This window comes from Callorhinus ursinus, unplaced genomic scaffold, assembly GCF_003265705.2.
Source record: "Callorhinus ursinus isolate GAN/ISIS: 27379988/994484 unplaced genomic scaffold, GSC_fseal_2.0 scaffold48, whole genome shotgun sequence".
NCBI lineage: Eukaryota > Metazoa > Chordata > Mammalia > Carnivora > Otariidae > Callorhinus > Callorhinus ursinus.
The window spans coordinates 6,237,343-6,253,145 of record NW_027397110.1 but is presented as its reverse complement, the minus strand read 5'-3'; the positions used below and the strand labels follow the sequence as shown (position 1 = coordinate 6,253,145).

The following is a 15,803-nucleotide window of genomic DNA, read 5'->3' as shown; positions in this document are numbered from 1 at the left end:
GGCTCTGGGCCCAGGTAAACACTTTATTCAATTATAAACCAAAATTAAATTGAAATGAAAATAATCCCCTAAAAAACAGAAGCAAAATGAAACAAATAGATGTAACTGTATATAAAGTTGGTGGTTCAACCACCCAGATGGGAACTATTTCAAGAGTAAGTAATTTTACCATACATCCCAGAATGAGATACCCTAAATATTTTTTTTAAATGAGCAAATAAATGGGGTGCCTGGCTGGCTCAGTTGGAAAAGCGTGTGACTCTTGATCTGGGGGTTGTGAGTTCAAGCCCCACATTGGATGTAGAGATTACTAAAACTAAATGAACTTAAAAATAAATTAAATAAATAAAAAATTAAAAATAAAAAGAGCACGGACGACTGGGTGGTTCAGCCGGTTAAGCGTCTGCCTTCAGCTCGGGTCATGATCCCAGGGTCCTGGGATTGAGTCCCGCATTGGGCTCCCTGCTCAGCCGGGAGCCTGCTTCTCCCTCTGCCTGCCACTCCCCCTGCTTGTGCACACCCTCTCTCTGACAAATAAATAAAATCTAAAATATAATAAACAAATAAAAAGAGCAAATAAATCTTAAGTTGTTTTCAGTAGTTATATTGTCAGCGATAATACTGGTATTTTTCCAAAATACATAATATAAATATATGCTATATTATGTCTATAACACATACTGTATAATATATATTACATATAATTATGCATATGGATAAAACAAATAAGTAATATGTTAATGTTCTTAGGAACCAAGATTTTCAGCCTAAGAGAAAAAAGAAACAGAAATCAAAGAAGATAAGTAAAAATCCTATAATCCTAAATTTAAGCTGGAAATATGAACATAAACTCATTGTGCATTTTCTATTTATTTCAAAAAATATTTCTTTTTAAAAATTTAATTAATCAACATATAGTGTATTATTATCAGTTTCAGAGGTAGAATTTAGTGATTCATCAGTTGCACATAACACCCAGGGCTCATTACATCAAGTGCCTTCTTTAATGGCCAATTACCCCATCCCTCCACCTACCTCCCAAAAATACTTTTTTAACTAATGTCTACATACAACATGGGGCTCAAACTCACAACCCCAAGATCAAGAGTTGCATGCTCTGCTGACTGAGCCGGCCAGGAGCCCCACATTTTCTCTTTAAAATGAAAAGTATTTCCCAGCTCTATCCACTAAAGACACTTAAAAACTAATAACCAACCAGTAGCAAAGCACTTGACTCTCAGACTGTGGTCTCTAAACACCATTTTCGGGGCACCTGGGTGGCTCAGTTGGTTGTGTCTGCCTTCGGCTCAGGTCATGATCCTGGAGTCTCGGGATCGAGTCCCGCATGGGTCTCCCCGCTCAGCGGGGAGTCTGCTTCTCCCTCTGCCCCTCCCCCCTCTCATGTGCGCTCTCTCTCTCTCTCACTCTCACTCTCAAATAAATAAAATCTTAAAAAAAAAGAAAATATTCTTTGTTTGTTTTTTTTTTTTCCTTTTTTTGTCCATAAAAAAGCCACTAGGCAGATGTGAACAAGTTAGGCTGTCGGGAGCAGGTAGACCCTAATGGGGTTGAGGGGGGGTGTCAAGTCCCACACTCAGGTGAATGGCAGCCCACAAGGTCTGGAGGTAAATGTCAAAGAGAGGAATTGAAATAATGGAAGCCCAGTTTCTGTCTGTTGGAAAAAGGAGATACAAATATGGGAAGGGGAAAAGCTAGAATAGCTTTAGTCCTCCCGGGCTGGAATTGTCAGTAATGCTGAGACTCAAGTTTTTTTTTTTAATAGATAGGAGGGGAGAAATGAAGGAACTATTGTAAGGTTCTTACACTTTCCACCAAGCAGTATATTCTCACTTAAAGGTAGACTGTGATTTCTTTCTTGTTTATTTATTTTTTTTAGTAATCTCTACACCAATCATGGAGCTCGGACTCACAACCCTGAGACCAAGAGTCGCACACTCCTCTGACTGAGCCACCCAGGTGCCCCAAGGTAGACTGATTAATTGAAGTTATATTATAAACCCTAAAGCAACCATTACAATAATGAAAGTTATAATAAGCCAACAAATGAGATCTAATAGAATCATTAAAATATTCAATTAGGCCAAAAGAAGACAGAAAAGAGAAAAAGGGAAACAAAAACCAGTAAGACAAATAGAAAATTAATAGCAAAATGTTAAGATTTAAACCTAACCATAGGGGGCGCCTGGGTGGCTCAGTTGGTTAGGCGGACTGCCTTTGGCTCAGGTCATGATCCTGGAGTCCTGGGATCGAGTCCCACATCGGGCTCCCTGCTCAGCAGGGAATCTGCTTTTCCCTCTGACCCTCCCCCCCTCATGCTCTCTCTCTCTCTCTCAAATGAATAAATAAAATCTTAAAAAAAAAAACAAAACACCTAACCATAGGGGTGCCTGGGTGGCTCAGTGGTTTAAGTGTCTGCCTTCAGCTCAGGTCATGATCCCAGGGTCCTGGGATTGAGCCCCATGTCAGGTTCCTTGCTCAGCAGGGAGCCTGCTTCTCCCTCTCCCTCTGCCCCCTACTCATGCTCTCTGTCTCTCTCACTCTCTATCTCAAATAAATAAATAAAAATTCTTTAAATTTTTTTAAAAAAAATAAATGTAACCATAACAATGGCCATATTAAATATAAATGGTTTAAATATCCAAATTTAAAGGTAGAGATTGTCAGACTGAATAAAAAAGCAAGATTCAGCTGTATGCTGTCTATAAGAAACACACTTCAGAGGTGCCTGGGTGGCTCAGTCGGTTAAGCATCTGACTCTTGATTTTAGCTCAGGTCATGATCTCAGGGTTGTGAGATTGAGCCCTGGATCGGGCTCTGGGTTGGGTGTGGAGCCTGCTTAAGATCTTCTCTCTCTCCTTCTCCCTGTGCCCCCCGACCCCACTTGCATATGCACACGCACTCCAAAAACACACACACGCTTCAAATATAAAGACACAAATAGATTAAAAGTAAAAGAATGGAAAAAGATATACTGTGCTATCACTAATCAAAACAAAAAGCTAGAGTGACTATATTAATATCAGACCAAGTAGATCTTAGAGCAAAAGATATTACCAGTGATAAAAAGGGTATATAATAATGATAAAGGGGCCAATTCATCAAGAGAACATAACAATTCTAAATGGTTATGCACATAATAACAGCTTCAAAATGCTTAAAGCAAAACCTGATAGATCTGCAAAGAGAAATACACAAGTTGACAATTATAGTGGAAGATTTCAATATCCTTCTTTCAATAACTGATAAAAAAGATTTGACATTATCAACGAACACAACCTAATTGACATTTATAAAAACTTTACCCAACAACACCAAAACGTACATCCTCTCAAATTCACACAGAATGTTTACCAAGATAGACAATATTCTGGGCCATTAAACAAGTTTCAGTACAAAAGGATTCAAGTCATACAGAGCATTCTCCCTAACCACAATGAATTAAATTAGAAATTGACAACAGAAAGTTGTCTGAAAATTAAATAGCACACTTCTAGATAACCCAAGGGTCAAAAAAGAAGTGAAAGGGAATTTTGAAAGTATTCTGAATTGACTGAAAAGGAAAACATGACAGATCAAAATTTGTGGGAGTATTAGCTACTGAATTTTTGTGGATGCTCTTTATCAAATTATCCCTCATTCCCAGTTTGCTGAGAGTTTTTGGGTTATTTTAAATCATGAAAGGGTGTTAGATTTTGTCAAATGCTTTTTCTGTATTAATTGATATGATCATATGCTTTTTCTTCTTTAGCCTGTGATCTGGTGAGTTACATTCATTGATTTTTGAATATCGACACAGCCTCGCACACGTAGACTGTGACCCACTTGGTTGTGGTGTGTAATTCTTTTTTATGTATTGCTGAATTTGACTTGTTAGCATTTTGTTGAGGATCTCTGTAAGTTCAAGAGAAATATTGGTCTGTAGTTTTTTTCATGCTTTTTCTGATTTTGATATCAGGGTAATACTGGCCTTATAAGTTGAGAAGTATTCTTTCCTCTCCTATTTTCAGGAAGAAATTGTGTAATACCGGTGTCAATTTTTCATTAAATGTTTGGTATAATTCTCTTTGAACCCACCCTGGACATAGATTTTTTTAAAGAAGATTTTATTTATTTATTTGAGAAAGACAGCATGAACAGGGGGAGGGGCAGAGGGAGAAGCAGACTCCACGCTGAGCAGGGAGCCCAAAGTGGGGCTCGATCCAAAGTCCCCAGGACCATGACCTGAGCCAAAAGCAGACACTTAATCGACTGAGCCACCCAAGTGCCCCCATAGATATTTTTTTAAGTTTATTATTTTTTTTAGTAATCTTTACACCCAACATGGGGGCTCAAACTCATGACCTCAGATCAAGAGTCACATGTTCTTCCAACTGAGCCAGCCAGGCAACTCTGTAGACATTTTTTTATGGGAGACCTAAAATTATGAATTCGATTTCCATAATAGTTATGGGACTTTTCAGATCATGTATCTCAACTTCGTTGAGTTTTGGTGGCCTGTGATTTTAAGGAGTTGGTTCATTCCATTTAAATGATCAAGTTAGGAGTGTAAAGTTGTTCATAGTATTCTTTTATCATCAAGTTTTAATGGCTGTAGGATCTATAGTGATAGTCCTGGTTTCTTTTTCTTTCTTTCTTTCTTTTTTGAGAGAGAAAGTGAGTGAGAGAGCACGAGCGGGGGTTGGGGCAGAGGGAGAGGCAGACACGCTCAATCCCAGGACCCTGGGATCGTGACCTGGGCCAAAAACAGACGGTTAGCCAACTGAACCACCCAGGCGCCCCGATACTCCTTGTTTCATTCCTGATATTGGTGATTTGTGTTTTCTCTCTTTTCACATTGTTGGTCATTCTGGAGGTTTATAAAATTTTACTTTTTTTTTCAAAGAACCGATTTTTGTTTCATTGATTTTCTCTCTTATTTTCCCATTTTCAATTTCATTGATTTCTACTCTTTATCATTCCTTCCTACTGCTTGCTTTGGATTTCTTTTATTCTTTTTTTTTAATCTAGTTCTTTGCAGTAGGAATTTAGGTTATTGATTTGAGACTCTCCTCTTTTCAAAGGTAAGCACTTTGTGCTATATATTTCCCTCCCAGCTCTACTTTACCTGCATCCCACAAATTGCTGTATATTTTCATTTTCAGTACTATGTACTAAAGTGGTACCAAGATATGTCTGGAGGAGACAAAGACAGCTATCTACCAAAAGTCACGCTCCAACCCTCAACAGCACAGAGCTGTTGCCAGAAAGTGGCTGTCCAGCCATGTTTCCAAGTTGTGCTTGCCCTTGGTGAGGCAAGGTGAACAGTTCTTGCCAATGGAGTATGAGAAGCACTGCATGTTTCTTCCAAACCAATGCAGTGAAGAAATAAATATTCTTTGTCCACCCTCTCCCTTTCCGCTGACGGAGGCAAGCAATGATGACGAAGCCTTCGGGGGTGGAGCCAAAAGATGGAAAGAATATAGGTCCCTGAATTACTGTGTCTTGGAGAAAAGCCTCCCACCAACCACGAACACTCACTGTTCTGTTAAATGGGTGAGACACATGCCTCTTGAATTAAGCCGTTAAAAGAGTTTGAAATGTACATGTTAACAGCAGCTAGTATGTCTTTGCCATTAACCTCAAAAATCGGCCAGTGTACCTTGAAAGATGCCTGCTAATCATACGTTAAGGACACAGCATCCATGAACATACTTGAGCTTACTGATTATATACAGAAGCCATTCTTGGGTATTAAAGGCCTTAAGTTTATTGCCTTGTTATACCTACTATACTGAGAACATTATAAAAAAAAAAAAAAGAGAGAGAGAGAGAAGAAGAAGAAGAACATTTTGGACATGAGGCCTGATCAGAACTCCCAGTTCAAAAGCACTGGGGAGTGATGTGGAGAAGCACACCTCCCGAGCTCTCATCTCTGACAATGCCTACCTGGACCTCTGCTTTCTCCCCACTGATGTCTGCTGAAGACAAACATCTGGAGAAAGGAGAATCCCTGAACTGTCTCACCAGATTGTTTCTGTTTCCTACCTGCCCATGATGGACACACAGACGCCCTGGGAAGGAGCTGGCACTCCTCGGCACTGAGCCTCGTTCTCTGGTCTTTACGCTTCATTTTTGTATATCAGAGAGGACCGGGTCCGGAACCGTATACAAAACACAACCCCAAACTGCCTTTCTGTCCTGCTTGCGATTAAAACAACCTGCTCTCATCTTAGATTGCTTTTTTTTTTTTGACTATTATAAAAGTTTATTTAACAAAAAAGTTCAATATGAAAATGCACACGACCTGATTTTTATATTGTAGTAAAACAGGTACTACGGAGGGGACATGTGGAAGCAGTTGATTTCTTCTGATGAACACACCCATTATTTATACTCGCTCCAAGGCTTCTAACATGATGACACTATTTCCTCGTATTACCACCATTCCAGTATTGTTCTGTTGCCCACTAGTTGCCATCTCCACACGTTCATCTATCACAAGATTCATAAACGGATCGAACCCCCGCAATATTCCTTGGACATGTCTGCCACCATTTAATTTCAATGACAATTTCTTGTCCATAAATTTTTTCAGCTCGGGAGGGTGAGCTTTGCTCATGGTGTCTACTGCGCGAGCTCCTCATCTTAGATTGCTTTTGTATCACTTTCTGTATCTGTCTCATTGGCCTCCTCTTTTTTTGCCAAAGGTATTATATTTAAAATAGAAAGCTGAAGTGGTTATATTTTTAAAAGAGCAATGTCTTTCCTCCCAGGCCAAACGGGGGTGCTTTCCCCCATCTTTTCTCTCTGCGCTTCCTCTCACATGAAAGCTACTGAATTTGAGCTCTATTAACTCCTCTCTGGTTTATGAGCTCTGATTTATAGGACAAATTACCTGTGTAGCGCTCAGGAAGGAACTGGTCTGTCCGAGAACACTGGAGTTTGATTTCGCCGCCCTGCCCCCATGCCCGTTTATTCATTCATGGCATGGAGAGATCCAGAGGGCCAGAGCAATTTCATCAGCCCTCGGAATTCACGTACTGTGAGCCTCCTCTCCCCAGACCATACCGCTGCCATAAATAGACATCACGTGGCTTCCTTTGATGATAAGGTCAGAGGAAACGAGTGCACCGGGAGAAGCCTGTAGGAGAGCTAGAGCTCTGAGTTCCGGTATAAAACCTGAGCAGTGCTAGTCTTTTTGCCTGGGGGCTGGATCAGAGAGGAGGGGCAAGGAGCAAGAGCGGGGTTCACCTCCCAAGGGGACTCCCCTGGATGCCTGAACCGTTCCCTGACTCCCAGCAGCGGTCTGTGCCCTCAGCCATCTCTACCACGGGGCGGGGAGGTGGGGGGTGGTGAGGGGGCTGAGGCCTGCAGCCGGCTCCCCCTGCCCCAACTGCCTCGCCATGCTCTGGGGCTCCCCTTGTTCATCTTCTGATAGAGCTGTCAGTTTTTACTGCTGATAGGAGAAATCGTTTTCTCTCTTGGCTGAACGTTAATTGGCCTTTCCCTTCTCTCATTCAGTTAGTATTCGCCATTCCCTAGTCCCCAACCCCAAGTAGAGGAGCATTCCAGAAAGACAAGGAAGGGGGTTCTTTTGAAACTGCTAAACCAGAGGTTTAGACGGAGCTGAACGGGAGTGCACAGAGGGAGTTTTACCCACGCACTCTGTAATTCCCCAGGAGCTCTGCCCATCATGGGCTACAGCTTCTATGTGCTGGGTAGGCCTCGGATTACATAGGCAGATCTGTGAAGCCTGCTGGGTCTAGGCGAAGCCTCAGCTGAGCACGTTTGAGGTGCCAGGCACCAAGACGGGTCCTAGAGAGGCAGACTGACTAGGGAGACCCAGGAGACGAACTGATACACTGGAGCTATCGGTTTGATGTGACCAGAGCCGTGGCAGAAGTAAGCCCGGGTACCAGAGACTCACAGCGGGTCAGAGAGCCACCCTGGAGAAAGCCAAGCCGCAGGCCCACCATACAGACTAACTCGGGTTCAGCGGGAGGGGTGTCCCACGGGGAGGGGACAGTCTATGCAAAGTCACGGGTGCATGGAAGAGCAAGACACACAAGAGGAGCGATAGGGAGCCTGGTTTGGCCGAAGGTTAAGGTCATGTGGAGGACTAGGTCGCAACAGGGCTCGGGTACCCAAGCAGGTTTTTTCCCCCCATATAATTTCAGGCACTTAAAAAATAAATAGCCTTATTGAGGTTTAACTTCTATACCATTAAGTTCACCAGCTAGGGGCGCCTGGGTGGCTCAGTTGGTTAAGTATCTGCCTTCAGTTCAGGTCATAACCTCAGGGTCCTGAGATCAAGCCCCACACTGAGCCCTGCATTGGGCTCCCTACTCAGCAGGGGGCCTGCTTCTCCCTCTCTCTCTCTCTCTCTCTCTCTCTCAAATAAATAAATAAAGTCTTAAAAAAAAAAAGTTCATCAGCTTACAATGTACAATTCAATGGTTTTTAGTATATTTACAGATTTGGGCACCCATCACTATAATCTAATTTTACACCATTTCCATCAGCCCCAAAAGGAAACCCTCTGAGCAGGGTTTTGGACAGGGGCCTGGCCCGGCCAAAGTATCCCTCCCATGAGCTTGGCAGCAGTGCAGAGAGCGGTTCAAAGGGGCCAGCCTGGCCCCCTTCGTGGAGCCTAGAACATAAGTGATGAGCACAGCAGCAACTATGCGCAAGGGTCCGAGATTTGTGGCAGCCGGGGCGGTAGGGGTGGGGGGGTGGGATTCGGTCCATCTCCTAGATTCTTATTCCTTAACTGGGTTATGAGCACTCAGGCTATTTTTGCTGGCTGGCTATTTAGTGGCAGTGATACAAATCAGTATTAGAGATAAATGTTGCCTATTTACAAAGAAAAATGGACCAAGAGGCCATATCGCAGCAAAATCCAGAATTCTGAAGTTTCTGCTACATGGGAACGGCATGGAGCACTATCCGTATGGTTCATGCAGCAAACCCCACAGCTCGTCTGTACCAATGAAAGGGCAGGGGCTCTGTCCTCAAAGGCCCTGTAGGGTGACCAAAGTGCAGTCATCATGAACCAGGGCGGTGACCAGGTGCCTCCGGGTAGCACAGCTGGCCCATTCAAACCCAAAGTCCTTCGTAAGGCAGGACCAGGGAGAATGCAGGCCTCTGTGCTGTGGCTTTGGGGGCAGTGGGTCTGATCTGAGCATCATGCTATGATAATTGTATCTCTTTTCTTTTAAAGATTGATTTATTTGAGAGAGAGAGAGAGTGTGTGTGACTGGGGGGCAGGGCGGGGAGGGACAGAGGGAGATGGAGAATCTCAAGCAGACGCTGCACTGAGCATGGCGGCTGAAGCGGGGCTCGATTCCACAACCCCAAGATCAAGACACTCAACCGACTGAGCCACCCAGGCACCCTAGTTATTATTTTTTTAATTGCAAGTAAAACAAAAAAGCAAATGAAACCAGCTTTCACAATAAAGGGGACTCAGTTCTGAGGAAATCTTGGCTAGGATCATGTGAAAAAACTCTCCCTACAAAAACAGACATGCATGATAAACTATAACCACACAAACAGATTGCAAGTGTGTGGGATGTGATTTGACCCCACAGTTGAATCTGGGAGGGATGGCAGAGAGGGGTGGAAGGGTATCAGAGCCAGCAACCCAGGGCCTTCGGCTTTGGCCTCCACGTTGAGATGGATGTAGAGATCGAAAGTAAGATCACCAGTGGACAGGACATAGAGAGCTGAAACTGTGACCCTGGGAAGCCAGGCTTCTTAGAGATCCTCTAAGGGCTCATCGTTCAGTGAAAGGGTGGGCTAGGAAAACCCCATCACCAGGCACAAGGAAGCTTGTCTACCACAGCACGGGCAAGAGCAGTGGGGTCTTCGGAAAGGATCCTCTGAAAACTGCAAACTGCCTGTCTGTGCTTTGAGTGGGGTGGAGGTCCAAATTTATATTGCATGCATGGTCTGGGATGCATATGTCAAGAGAAAAAAATTGATCCCAAGCTGGTGATAATCCTAGACCACCTGGTAAAGCAGATGCAAAATGGCTTTAGAGAGGCACTCTTACAACTCAGGCAGTAGTCTCCAATTCCCACAGAAGAAACAAGCTCCTCCAAAGATGAGCTCACAACATCAAATCCCAGGATGTATGAAGAAAGAGGTCATCTTGAACATGCGAGCAGGTGCCACAAACAGGAGGGTTAGAGCCCTAAGACTGAGAGAACAGAACAGCCCACAAAGAAGAGTATGCATGCAAAGTGTTTCTAATGATTGAAGGCCAAAATGAAAGAGTCAGATGCTTAAGGAGATAACAATACATAATGAAAGCAAGAACGAACAGATCTATGCAACACTTACAGATGGAATGACGCAGTGTCTGAGATTTGGGAAGCAGGATGTGTACAAAAGGAATAGCTGTGGGTTGATACTTGTTGAGGGTGAAGAATAATAAGTATATCAGGGCTTTTTATTCTATTGTCTTTAATTTTATATACATTGGAAAATGTTCATAAGGAAGATAAAAACAAACAAACAAAATACAGATCTCCAGATAGAACTTCTAGAAATGCACAATAGACATGAGATGCAAACGTCAGGACAGGTCTGATGGCACATAGTACACGGATGAAGAGAGAACTGATGAACTAGCAATATGAAAAAATATCCAGAGTGCAAAGTAGAGAGATAAATATATGAAAAACTTCAAGAGAGATTGGAAGACACAGAGGATAGACCGTCCCATTAGAGAGCAATTTGGTACCATCTAGTGACATGCTAGGACCCCCCCCGTTTTAGTTCTAGGCAAGTATCCTAAGGAACGTAGGCAGGAGCGCTGGGCCACGTGTACGAATATTCACAGCAGCACTATGTGTAATGGAGAAAAGATGGGGATGAACTAAATGTCCTTCAGTGGCAGAGAAGATCCATCAATTGCATTTTATTCATATAACCGACTACTATAGAGCAGTAAAAATAAACTGCAGCTAATGTATCTATGTGAATATATCTCAAACATGTAAATTGCAAAGGGATACTTCAGAATGATAACTTTTATGTAAAGCTTACAAATATTAAAAAACTACATACTGTTTAGGGGTACAGTCTCCTCTAATAAAATGTACTGTTGGGAATAAACGGGATTGTTGCATACGATAATAAGGAACATCGAGAGGACATAAGAAGTCTGAAGTCTTACGCACCCAGCCACGTGTCAAGGATGGTCAGACTTACATGGAGAAGTTGACAAATCCATTGTGCTGGCTTAGATCATCCAAGACACATGCCCAGATGGAGTGAGATGCACAAGAGATTTATTGGGGGAAACGTCTGGGGAGGACCACAGGGAGAAGGTGCAGGAGCAGGCTGGAGAGCCTCAGCCCACGCGTGCAGGTCTGACACCAGAGAGAGGAGGTGGAAGCCTCACATTGTAGTGTGACTGAGAAGGAGCTTTGGCCAGGCAGGTGGGTTACCCCCAAGCAAAGACTGGGGCAGAAATGGTCCTGCTCGGCTCTCGTACTCCGTGGTGACTAGCCACTGGCTGGGAGAAGCCCAGGGAGGGAGGAGGTGGGAATGCGGTTTGGGTGTAAGGGCCACAGCAGGTCTGAAGGTGTCCTGGTTGGAAGCTCGAGGCTGACTATACTCCCTGCAGCCGGTTCCTCTAATGGGGAACCTGAGCAGCACCCGTCCACGGCTGCCACACGTACCGTCACAGCGGAGTATCATAATATACATCAGATACAGCCCTCAGCGACTGACAGATGAGGCAGGCAAAAAGAGAGAGATTCTCCGAAAGATTAATGGACAATAATCAACGCCCATATCCAGGAATTAGAGAACAGACCTTGCAAAGCACACATGGGACTTTTATAAAAATCACACATGCAGTAGGTCCCAAAGTCATTGCCAACCCATACAAAGAACTGAGAGTTGGCCATGATAAAATAAGATTAGAAATAAATCATAAAACTGGTTTTTGGGGGTGCCTGGGTGGTTCAGTCGGTTAAGCGTCTGTCTTGGGCTCGGGTTGTGATCTCAGGGACCTGGGATCGAGTCCTGCATCGGGCTCCCTGCTCCGCAGGGAGTCTGCTTCTCCCTCTCCCTCTGCCTACCACTCCTCCTGCTTGAGCTTTCTCTGTCAAGTATATAAATAAAAACTTTTTAAGAAAAAAATGGTTTTTTTATTTTATTATTTTTTTAAAGATTTTATTTATTTATTTAATTGACAGAGAGAGAGAGAGAGAGACAGTGTGAGAGGGAACACAAGCAGGGGGAGTGGGAGAGGGAGAAGCAGGCTTCTGGCCGAGCCCGGAGCCCGATGCGGGGCTCGATCCCAGGACCCTGGGATCATGACCTGAGCTGAAGGCAGTCGCTTAACCAACTGAGCCGCCCAGGAGCCCCCAAAATGTTTTTTTTAAAGTCATAGGTTTTGGAATTTGTTTGTTTGTTTAATTGTAAGCCCAATGTGGGGCCTGAATTCACAGCCCTGAGATCAAGACCTGAGCTGAGATCAAGAGTCGGACGCTTAACCGACTGAGCCACCCAGGCGCCCCTGTTTTGAAATTTAAATTCATGAATCATCCAGTATAAGGGTCCAAAATGTTGTAGGGGAAATCAGAAAATACTTAGAACTGAAGGACACTTAGATCACTATGGGCTGAAAGGAGATGGACATCACTAAAAGAGCATGCAGAGGGAGACTGATAGCCTGACACGCACACTAGAGAAGAAGAAATGTTCAAAACGAATGAGCTATGCATCTAGTTCTGGAATAAAGAGAAAAGAACAAAACAACAAAAACAAAAGCAGAAGGGAGGAGATCAGATCATAAGAAACGGAAGTTAAAGGAAACAATGAGAGGAAACAGCTGGATCTTGGAGAAAGAGGTAAACCAGGCAGATCTCTGGCAAGAGTGGCTGAGGACATAAAGGGCATAAAGGACAAGGCATGGGGCATGTCAGGAACAAACAAAAAGAACCTAACGCAGCCAGCGGATAGCTCACATGTATAGTCGGTCTTTCACACCTCATTCTCTAATGCAGTATTTATTTACAGTTTAGGCTAAAACACAAGTTCTTTGTGCGTAGTAGCAGCGATGGGCTAACGCTTACAGAGGACTTATTGCAAGTCATTCTCTGCACCTGCTCGGTTCCGTCTGGCCTCCGTACCTTTGGTCAGCCTGTTTCCTCAGCTTAAAACACCCTTCTCCTCTTATGTCTCCTTTGGGGTTTGGCTAAAATGCAAGTCCTCTGACCGTTCCCGCCAGTAGCATGCCCATTATCCACTCTGTCCTTCTTCTTTACCAAGAGAAACAAAATTTTATTCAGGATAATAATATGCCCCATTTAAAATGACCACATCTGCAATACTATATTCCCAGACATCCCCACATCTCAGGGTGGCGTGTGACACAGTTTTGGCCAATGAGATATAAGTAGATATTTGCTAGGCATATTTTTTGAAGATGTTTTATCTATCCACCCATGCCCCCACCCATGCCCCCACCCATGTACCCATCCATCTATCCATCCATCCATACATCCATCCATCCACCCATCCATCCATACATCCATCCACCCAGCCATCCATCCATCCACCCACCCATCCATCCATCCATCCATCCATCCATACATCCATCCATCCACCCACCCAGCCATCCATCCATCCATCCACCCATCCATCCATACATCCATCCACCCAGCCATCCATCTGTCCATCCAACCACCCATCCATCCGTCCACCCATCCATCCATCCATCCATCCATCCATTTCTAAGAGCCTATAAAGTGCCAGGCACAATATTTAGGTACCTGACACAGAAAATGAGTGATATTTGTCCCCCGCCTTTAAGTAACCATACTCTATTTGTGAAGGCAGATAAGGAAACAATATCTATACATTTGTGGTAAGTGCTATGCTAGAGGTAAAAGAGAAATATATTTTTTAATATATTGACCTTTTTTCCTTCTCTTATTCAGCCAGAGGGATCTGTTTGCCTCAGGGAGGATTATGATTTCCATAGAAGGAATGTAACAGGTGAAAAAAAATGACCTTTTTTGTCTTTTGAGTATTAAGACCACCTTTGTGTGCATGAGACAATAGTCTTGCAACTGAGCTTGTTTCAGAGAAGAAAGGCACTCTCTAAAATTCTAAAGGCTTCCCTTTAAGAAATGATAGAACTGAGTCTAGTGGACTTGGACATGGGCAGGGTACAAGGCCAGGGAATATATATGATTTGGGGAAGTTCCCACGAGGTAGGAAGAGACAGGAGATCTGACAGGACGGCCCTGGTTCCCTCCTCCTCGTCAGAACAGCAGTGGGAAGGCCCAGTGTGAGTGTGGGACCAGAACTGGGGACTGCTACGCTGTGGTTTCAAAGGACACCGGTGGGAACCCGAGAAACAGGCAGGACAGCCTGCTCAGTGGGCCCCAGGACAGGCTGCCAGGAACTACCTCAGCCCCACATCTTAGAGGCAGGAGCCAAGAGCCTGGGCCCCATCTGGGGAAGAAGCAGGAAAAGCAGCCCTGACAGGGAACCTGACCCTGAATGTACTTGAACTACTATCTTGATGCATTTGCGTTAACGCGGGAGTTTTTGAAGCCTGAAAAGACAGTTATCTTTTATTAGCAAGTTCACGGTGTTTTATTTTTTTTATTTTTTTAAAGATTTTATTTATTTATTTGACAGAGAGAGACACAGCAAGAGAGGGAACCCAAGCAGGGGGAGTGGGAGAGGGAGAAGCAGGCTTCCCGCGGAGCAGGGAGCCCGATGCGGGGCCCGATCCCAGGACCCTGGGACCATGACCTGAGCCGAAGGCAGACGCCTAATGACTGAGCCACCCAGGCACCCCAAGTTCATGGTGTTTTAATTTTTTTTCTTTTTCTGACCTTAGTGAGAGTGGGGACTTGGGAGCAAGACAGAATCAGTTATAGACCATTTTCAGTTACATTTCTGTGTACCTCTGCTCACAGCATGAAGATATTTATCCCATGACAGACGGGTGCACAGGGGGCTAAGGAGCAAGACAAGGCTGGGTGTCAGGGGCCAGCTTCATGGGCATATAGCCAGGACAGCCAAGCCAGCTCAGAAGAGCCTGTATTTAGAATTTCATGCTCTGTGGTCACTATCTTGAAATTCTTTCTCTTTTTTAAGTTTTAAATTTTTAGAAAATATATTTTATTTATTTATTTGAGAGAGAGAGCGAAGGAGCACAAGCAGGGGGAGCAGCAGAGGGAGAGGCAGAAGGAGACTTCCTAACGTGGGGCTCGATCCCAGGACCCTGAGATCATGACCTGAGCCGAAGGCAGACACTCAACCAGCTGAGCCACCCAGGTGCCCCACTATCTTGAACTTCTTAATAATTTTACCTTTGAATTGTTTTTTTTTTTTATTTTTTTTAAAGATTTTATTTATTTATTTGAGAAAGAGAGAGTGAGAGACAGCACGAGAGGGAAGAGGGTCAGAGGGAGAAGCAGACTCCCCGCCGAGCAGGGAGCCCGATGCAGGACTCGATCCCGGGACTCCAGGTTCATGACCTGAGCCGAAGGCAGTCGCTTAACCAACTGAGCCACCCAGGCGCCCTGAATTGTGTCTTATAAGTGAAGTCTGATGGGAAAATGGAAGTGTGGGGGCTTGGGGTCCTGGTTCATAGGCAGTCCCCACCTCCTATGTCCTCTCTGGACTAGATGGTTGTCAGCCACCTGCCGCCTGGCCTCCCCCTCCCCACCCCAGCCTGCTCTGCCCTCAGCCCAGTCATGCTGATGGGGGGCAGGGGCGTAGGCAAGGCTATTGGCCTCTGTTCCCAGCAGAGGCCTCAGGGG

General features: G+C 44.3%; 1 protein-coding gene and 1 pseudogene across 1 annotated transcript in view; both read right to left on the bottom strand.

Annotated features, from left to right (window-relative positions):
* Positions 1 to 15,803, bottom strand: part of NFAM1 (NFAT activating protein with ITAM motif 1) — a 103,251-nt gene that overhangs the window by 57,599 nt on the left and 29,849 nt on the right. The gene's annotated exons all lie outside the window — the stretch shown is intronic.
* On the bottom strand, positions 6,124 to 6,630 carry LOC112831292 (small nuclear ribonucleoprotein G pseudogene; annotated as a pseudogene).